This window comes from Papaver somniferum, chromosome 10, assembly GCF_003573695.1.
Source record: "Papaver somniferum cultivar HN1 chromosome 10, ASM357369v1, whole genome shotgun sequence".
Lineage (NCBI taxonomy): Eukaryota > Viridiplantae > Streptophyta > Magnoliopsida > Ranunculales > Papaveraceae > Papaver > Papaver somniferum.
In genome coordinates this window covers 149,851,741-149,861,314 of record NC_039367.1, presented here as the reverse complement: position 1 = coordinate 149,861,314, position 9,574 = coordinate 149,851,741, and the positions used below count along the sequence as shown (strand labels likewise).

Genomic DNA, 9,574 nt, shown 5'->3' with positions numbered 1-9,574 from the left:
TTATAAAATTGGGAATTTCAATTTCTGAAATTAGGGTTTTTTTTCTTCTTCAAACGGGTTTATAACTGATTAGGGTTATATTGTTCAGTGGTTCTGAATCTATGTTTATAGAATTAGGATTTGTAAAACTTGAGAATTTCATTTTCTGAGATTAGGGTTTGGATATACCAAAATTGTGTTTTTTTTGTTTTGTATTTGTAATTTTGATCATGATTATTGATCTGTTTTATTTTGTTTTTTCAATGTTTCATAATGGCTATTGAAGATATAGGTGGGATATATAAGGACATGTATTTTTATGATTGTAAAGCTGGTACAAGTGGAGACAAATTCATGGCTATGATAAAGGAAAGGATGGATCCTATACTTGAGTTGTTTTTATTTAGTGATAATGATGGGAATGCATGGGATAAGTGTGAATCAGAAGATATGTTTCATTCATTCTTGAAAAGTGGGAAACCAAATGCTAGCAATTTTGTAAGATTGTGGATTGCTCCAGTTATTCCTACAACAGTAGAATGGGGTTTTTGTTGTGATACTGCTAGTGCTAGTGGGATGCGTTGTATGACTGAGGTGATAAGTCCAATGAAGAAGAAATTAGTGAGTAAAAGGGTTGAGGTTAGGAGGAGTCCAAGACTTAATAAACAGGATAACAACCATGTTAAGAAGCCTGACAAGAGACCAACAAGAATTGATTTTGTGCATGATGTTCCAACACAAGCATCTGTTGCAGACAACCAAGAATAGGGGTATGGATATATTCCAACACAAGCATCTGTTGCAGACAACCAAGAACAGGGGTATGAAGATGAACAGGTCAATTTGCCTAATGTACATACATCTGAGTGTCATCCTGATGATAGGCATGAGTTTCTGTTTAAGGAACATGAAGATGAAGATGCAGAGGAGGGTGAAGATGAAAGTGAAGATGAAAGTGAAGATGAAGAAACACAAGAAAAGTTCATTTATGAAGATTGGGTTTTATGTGTGCTAGAGATATAGATATTGGTAATGAGCCTGATGATTGTAATGAAGATTTCAATCAAGGTGGTTATTATGAAGAGAAGAATGCACTAGTGAATGAAACTTCACATAATTTGGTTCATATATATGATGTCACCCAAGAGGATGAAACTAAGTGGCAACAAGACTTTGGACTGCATTTAAAGGAACAAGAAAGACTGGAAATGATAAATGAAAACATTCCTGAATTTGAACCTGGGGTAATAAGTTCTGGTATGGCTTTTGGATCCATAAAAGCTTATAGAAATCATTTAAGGGAATATTCAGTGTTGAAACATAGGGATTTTAAAGTGAAGAAGGGATATAGGAATAGACATTATGCATATTGTGTGAACAAGGTTTCCCAAGGATGTGAATGGAAAGTGAATGCAAGTCTGTGTCCAAAGGAATGCATAATCACAGTAAGAGAGTGTAACATGAAACACACTTGTAAAAATCTGAATGCAAACCACAACAGAAAATGCAATGCCAAATTTGTAGCTAAGTATTTGTTGAATACTATGGATGTGGGTTCACCAGTGGACAAGGAAGAGCATATATCCAAGAAGATCATTAGTCCCAAGTTGCAAACTGACATACCATATTAGGTTGCCAATGATGCAAGAGTATGTTTCTAATGCTTGTCTAAGTTTTTTTTTGTTAGTTTAACTTGTTGTATGTGTGAAATGTTAATATTTGGTTTGTTTATGTACACAGAAATTGGTTTTAGCAGAGTTGAAGGGAACCTTTGAGAGTTCTTACACAAAAGCACCACAACTGGTCACAACTGCTACTTCTTTGAACCCAAACAGCATAGGACATTTCAGTTGGACCAAAGAGGGTCAAGATAACAGATTTGAGTCTGTCATTATAGCCTATGATGCACAGATAAAGGGTTTTATGAATGGTTGTAGAAAGGTAATTTGCTTAGATGGAGCTCACCTAAATGGTAAGCTAGGTGGTGCAATGCTTGCAGCCACTGGTATAGATGGTCAGAATGGTGTATATCCAATTTGTGTGATGTTTACTACAAGTGAAACTGAAGAAAATTGGTTCCTGATGTTGAAAGAATTGAGGAAAAGGATTCAGATATGGATGGTCTTACCTTTATTTCTGACAGAATGAAGGGCATACTTGAATCAGTTAAAAGGTTGTTTCCTTTGGCCAATCATAGATACTGCCTAAGGTAAATGCATTTTGTCTTTTTATTTCCTTATTCACACATTTGTAATTGTATCTCTGTTAATGTTTGGCTTGTTTTTTTCAGGCATATTTACTTGAATTTCATGACCAAGGGATTCAGGAATCCAAGACTAACATACCTTCTTTGGAAGGCTGCCAAGGCATACAAGTATAAACACGGTGAGGTAATGTCTGAATGATGTTTCAATATAATGATTGAATTGGCATGTTTCAATAGTAATGAATGAATTGTCATGTTTTTAGTTAAATGATTTAACTTAGATACTCTACATATTTTCTAGGAGGCCATGCAAGAAATGGCAGAGATAGATCCCAAAGCATACCGGTACCTGATTGATGCAGAGCCAAAGTCTTGGGCAAGATCATGGGTTCCTCATGATGTTGTTTGTGAACATATCTACTCCACTTTTCTGAAAGTTTTAATAACATGTCCCTCAAGATCAGAGACCATCCTCTCACTCAGATGGTTGATATGTACACACACTTGTTGAGAGACATTGATGAGTATGAAAATAAGGTTTGTCTAGATCTCAAATGCTTTAACTTTTTCCATTGTCTGATATTTTTGTTTTCAGAATCTTTTCATTGAAAGATGTTATCTACTTTTATCCTTTTACTTTATTGTATCGTTATTTTTTTCATTATTCTCTAGATCTGTGCATTTAAAGTATACTAACCTTAACTTTCTTTTGTTTGCAGACTGGTATCAACATTATACATCCACACAGATAGAGAGATAAGGAAATACCTTGTGTCAAAAGAAAGAAGTCTTGGTATGAGAAGAAGAAGCCGCACAAAAGAGTAACAAAGTGCAGTGTATGTAAATGTCTTGATCATTACATCCTTACCTTTCAAGGTCCTCCAGTTGGGTCTAACCCCCAGAAGAAAGGAGTTAGAATGGAGTGTTCTGTTAATGGGGATGAGTTTTGTATTACTGTTGCACCAACAAAGAAGATGAGGAAGGCCTTTTCTGCACCAAATACTGCATCAACATCTGCATCAAAGAAAGCAACAACATTTGCATCAAAGAAATTAGATGAGGTACCACCATTGTCAAAGGAAAAAGCAACTGCTACTACACCATCTACTTCTTCAGCTGGTTCCCAGAAAAAGGGTAAGACAACTGCACCATCCTCCTACACTGCACCCAAAAGGAAGGTAACACATCCATCTACTTCTTCTAAACCTTCATCTACCTGTTTTAATCAGACTTATCATGGTACTGTTAATATTTCTAGCCAAATAATCAACATTTCTGAACCACCATCAAAAAGGGTTAGAAAGCCTAACTCTAAATATCAGAAATGTTGGTTCATGTTTTCCCTTATTTCTTTTAGCATTTCTTTGAACAATTGAAAGTTTGTAATGGCAGACATACTAGTAGTCAGTTTTTGTTTTAAGAGTCATGACAGTATTTTATTTATGAATCTATGGTTTTTAAAGTATGGAGACAATGATGCTTTTATTTGTTAATCTAGGTTATTTCATTTGAAATACTCATAACTGCAAACTAACATTACATTGAGAAATACTTCCAATCTGTTACATTAACTTTGTTGACATGAGTAAACTTCTAATTCTGCACTTTATCTTCACTTTATCTTTAAATTGTGCACAAATTTGATCTTCAGAATTGTATAGTTGCTTTTGTTTTTCCACAAAGATTACATCAGAAATCCATTGAAAATCTTCACACTTTTGGCATTTTAGGTACCCAATACCATAATTCCATGATGTCTGAGCTATGTTTAACATCCTCACCTTAGTTGAATGGCATTTGGGGTTGATACAAGGAGTCTGTGACCAAGGACAGTCAGCAAATCTGTGATCACCAGCACAAGCATCACAACCTCCCTTGTACTGAGGTGCCATGGATTTAACTGCATCAGTAGCTCCATAAAACCATTCAAAATATGAACATATTGGATTAGAACAAGAAAAGAATTTTTCCCTTAATTGACACCATCTTTGACCTTTAGAAGCTTTCGAATTCCATTACAAGGAACTAGTTTACACCATGAGTAAATCCAAGGACAATCCATGGATTCATGATATTTTTCGCTACACATTTCACATTCCTGCATTTTTATTAACTATAAATTAAAATCATTACTATACTACAAATTCTAATGATGCTTCTTTTTATGGAAATTGAACTTACCATTTTAATGCTTGAGCTAGCAGCCATTAAAGTTGATGAAGAAACACTACCAATACACTGTAAATATGTTTTGGATCACCACCATATATATGAGTACTTCTGGTGAAAAATGACCGTTATTTTCAACGGTCGGGATCTGTCACCGTCCGTTTCAGAACCTCGGACACGTGTCACAGTTTAATCATTTTGGACAAGATGGGAATTTTCCAATATTTGAGGGCTAAGATGGTAAAATTTCATGACTCGTGCGTGTCACATGTGTCGCAGATTCGTTGAATCTAGACGCGAAGGACATAAATGTAAATTTCCTACACGTGCGGTACATATGTGTGCGTTTTCGACTAATTAACTATGTCTAACGGCAAAAGTAAGGTTTTGGGGCATTTTGACTTATTTTTTAACGTTCGGGGCATTTTGACAAGGTGATGACGAAATTGGAACATTTTGCCTCTTAGCCCTACCAAGAATACACATTCATAAATCTTTCCCAGTAGTTAGCAAGAATATACATTCATAGATCTAAATTTAAAATCAGATTAGTATTACCAGACGGGTTTCGCTAGTGCTTTAGGATGGGACAACGGTATCGTGTTGGCCCCGATGGGAGCTGATATTTCCGGTCCAAAACTTGTTGCAGCTGTGGCCAATGCTGGAGGCATTGGTTTACTGGCTAGCCCAGTTGTATGCATATATATCTTGACCTTTGTTACTATATATCAGTTTCCGTGAATCTTGGTTGTACTAGTATTAGTTAATTAAACTGACAGATGATTGTCTCTTAAGTGCAGAATATGTATGATGCGACATTGAAGGCTATAAGGGATACTAAGAAACTCACTAATAAGCCATTCGGAGCTGGTATCTTGTTGGAATCTGATCAAACTCATACTGTCAGGGAAATTTTCAAAAAAAAAGTCGCATGCATATGCATGCAAGTTTTCTGGGGAGACTATCCCAAAGAGATGGTGGATGACGCACATAAAAATGGAGTCCAGATCTTGTACCAGGTTGGTTCGATTGCGGACGCAGAAAAAGCAATTGCTGCAGGTGTTGATTGTATCATCACACAGGGGTAGAAGCCGGAGGACATGTCATTGGGAATGTATGTATACAACTCTTTGTTGTGCCAAATCCTGCGGAAGCGCTAGGTTTGCACTACTACGAGGTATCTCAATATCGCCAAGAACACAATCATACACACAAGAAGAACAAGTATTTAGCGAGGTTGAATCCTCGGGAAGGAATAAGCAATTTTATATATCACCGTATAGGTGGGAATATATATACAAAGCTTTAGCAGAGAAGAAGAGAACTCTTACTTAGTTCTGGTGTGTTTTCTCTAGTTCGCTCTCTAGCTATTTATACATATCAATAGGGCTAGACACATTCCTTAATAAGGATTACCTTCCTACAAGTATAGGGTTTCCTAACTTAACTCTAAGAGACAAACCTCTTAAGTTGCTATACTTAGGACACTAATAATTGATTTCCCAAACCAAGTAGATTTTCTAATCTAGTCCTTGACTATCCTACCAACACTCTTGTATTCCTAGAAGGTTGAATGTATCTTTATACGGGTATCAATTAATTAATCACACGTTATTTTCATGGTTCGTGTTTGTCTACATATACAGGTCAGTTGGCATGCTTTGGTTCCAAGAATCGTCGATTTAATCAGTGACAAAAATATAACGGTCGTTGCTGCTGGAGCCATTGCAGACCCCCGTGGTTTTGTAGGTGCCATATCACTTGGAGCTAAAGGAATCTGCATGGGAACAAGGTAATTGATACTAGGTCATATATATATATGAAACCCAATTGCCGAGGATTCGTAATTGATGGAATAATCAAATGTTGATGTATTGTTTAGATTCACAGCTACCAAAGAGTTGTATGCACATGAGTACTACGTACAAGGAACAACTACTAAAATATACCGGGGACGATACCGAATTCACAGACCTATACATTCGTGAAAGCTGGAGAGCACCAACTCGTGTTCTTAACACCCCTTTCCACCAAAAATGGAAACCAGCACCGGAGGATGTTGGGAATAATGCGGAGTAACCCATTATTGGATACTCAATCATTCATGGAGGGGTACGTACACATAAATCTTATTAAACCTAATTTAATCGATTTATTATTATTCAGGAATATAACTATCTATATTTATTTTTTTGTGAGTGTGGAGGAAACGGTTTTACGTCGTTTTGCAGGACAAGTAGCGAACAAAACAACAGCCGGGGAAGTTGAAAATATGGTCATGTATGCAGGACAGGGTGTCGGACATGTGAACGATATTCTTCGTGCGGGTGACATTGTTAAGAGTTTCATTGAGGGTGCTGAAAAGATCATCAAAGAACTTGGAAGCAAGTATGGAATGGTAGATGATGGAGTTGCTGCCATGTCACTTGCATAGCTGAATTTTGATTGGAATTAATAAGCTTAACTTCTTTAGTCTCTTTGGAGATTCTTGAAAGTTAAATTGAGAGATGTGTGATGTTGGTCAAACTGGTTTAATCATTCGATTGTTGTTCCAGGCTCTATTCGATTCCTATAGGTATGGTGTTGGAGTACTCGATAGATAGGGTCTTGTACTAGGTGTTTGTTGAGTGAGCTGTATTAATTGATCCTTGGTTTTCTGGTTTCGTTTAGTTTATTTTGTTTTGCTTCGTTTTTATTTTAATTCTGACACTCATAAGTGTCTTTAGTAGCTGTCCTATGAGTTGATGATCTGGCCTTCATTGTACTCTTTCTCTTATGTATTTTTTAAGGAAGAAGTTAGACTGAAAGATGACCTGAAAATGGCCTGAAATTGTTTTCCTGTAATTCAAATAGGACATATCCTTCTCATGATACACTCTTCAGTTGAACAGTGTATTTTGTTATTTTGTATAAACTAGAGGACATATCCTTCTCCTGGGTCTTATATAAATTAGAGTTATTTTGTAAAAATGTCGTAACTTTATCGTCTAATTATAGTCTGGGTCGTGGAACATACGGTTGATGCGGTAGCGTCGTAGACTAACTTTGACCGTCTAAATATTTTACCAAAATATCCTTATAAAACAATAAAATGACACTATAGCCTAACCCCATTTGATACTCATTGAGGACATTTTACGAACATTTGGTTTGCAAGAAACTGGAAATGTAGGGGTGATTTTGTTGTGTATTTCTTCCCCCATTAATAGCTCATTCCTTGCAACAATATAAAATTTGACAACCACTCAAGTTCCGTAATCCATCTTATACTCTAAAACTCATCGATTCAAAATAACTCATCACCTAAAATCAATTGGAACAGTAACTATCCTTGGTTGTTTTCTAAGCTCTAAAACTAGAACACAGTTTTATCATTTCATATAACTCTGTACCCATTTTTCCTTCAACTCCGAGAATTCAAATCAACACTCATACTCATCAGCAAGTAAACAAAGAGACCCTCCCTAAAACATACAAATGCAATCATCAGGTATTGGTATCTGATCGAACTCTTCTTTCTCAAAATCAAAGCAAAGAGTTTCATAGGTGCCCAGGTCCCCTCTAATTAATGCTTTCCAGTGATTATCACTGCTTGCAGGAGAACGACTCACATATCAGGTCTACGATAATCATACGAAAGTTTATCAACCTGGATCCATTTGATTAATTCTTATTCTTTGTAATAAACTGAATTGATTAAATATAAGCTTATGTATATGATTAAAATTGATAGAAACAATGATGATATGGTTTGAAATTGTTGACGTTGTTTAGTTTCGCTACAAATTAGTTGATAAATCTCAGGAAGATATGCTTCAAATAAAAGAAAGGGAAGAAGATGGAATTGTTCTAGGTTTGACAATATTTAAACAATCTATAAAAGTCAAATGATGGTCAGGGTGTGTGGCAAAATAGAAAATGTCAATTAACGGTCTTTTGTTAGTCTCTTACCCTATCGCATCAACTGCATGTTCCACGATCCAGATCCTAATTAGACAATAAAGTTACGACTCTTTTACAAAATAACTCTACAAATTATCTAATTAGATTAGTGCCCGTGCTACGCACCGGGCTTATTTTCTTTCAGCGATATTTTCAGTTTGATGTGCGCGGGGCTTCGCCCGTCCCGTGACAATGTATTTGTGATATAGCGGGATTCGATCTGCCCATGCCGGTGATTTGGTGTGCACGGGGCTTTGCCTGACCTCGTGGTGATGCAGTTTCCTTATCAACACAATTTCCTTACCAACATGATTCCATAATAACACGGTTTCCTTTTTCTTTTAGTATAATTTTTTTATCTTTTTACATGGTAGTAGACAACCTCTTTTATCATATTTTATACTCCCAACAACTCTACCCCTTCAACGGTAAGAAAAACAGTTCGATCGTCATTGAATTCACATTCTTAATCAAGTAGCGGAAGCCTAGTTTAGTCCGGAGCCTAGTTAGCAATTCGGGATTCGGCAAACGTACGGAACATCAAACGTACGAGTATTATACGGTTTTGTAAAATCCAGATTCGGTCCAAAATTCGGTCAACGGGACGTGATTCGTTAGTAATTCGGAACGGCATACGTACGTGTATAATTCGATTTATAAATGTGAGTTCGGCTCTGAAAATTCGGTATCTATATATAACAAATAATTTATATTTATAAGGTCATAGACCAATTTTTATGCATATGTGTGAGTTATTTAAAGAAAAAATAAACTTAATATGATGATATTAATAATATATACAACATTAGTTATCCAAGAGGACGTCGTATGGTGGTTTAGATGCTTGGTTAGTGAGTTTGAGATCTCTCTCACCTTCACCTTCAAATCTCTTCAGTCGTTTTTGTTTCATAAAAATTACAACACGTCTAATATTCGGTCGTGTATGCTCGGGAGGCAGTAAAGCCCAAAAAGTGGGATCCTTGAAAAGTAAAAGCTAAAGAATTTATGGCGAACTAAACGGACGTATCATTCGGGATACGTAAAATTCGTGAACGATTCGCGAATAATCCGGGAATGCCACATAATACGCGACTTGGGTTCGGAGTTGCAAACGTACGCGAATAAGACGGTAAAATTCGTGATACAGAAAAATTCGCGAATGATTCGCGAATCATTCACGAACTTACTAACTAGGGTCCGGAGTTCCGAATATAATTTGTAACAAATTTTCTTCTTCCTATACGAATATGTGAGGCAATACCCATGGGATTTACAACT

The 9,574-nt window shown here is 36.3% G+C and overlaps 1 pseudogene; it reads left to right on the top strand.

Moving 5' to 3' along the window:
- The first annotated feature begins 2,123 nt into the window (after positions 1-2,123).
- Positions 2,124-6,788, top strand: LOC113316516 (annotated as a pseudogene).
- The last annotated feature ends 2,786 nt before the right edge of the window (positions 6,789-9,574 follow it).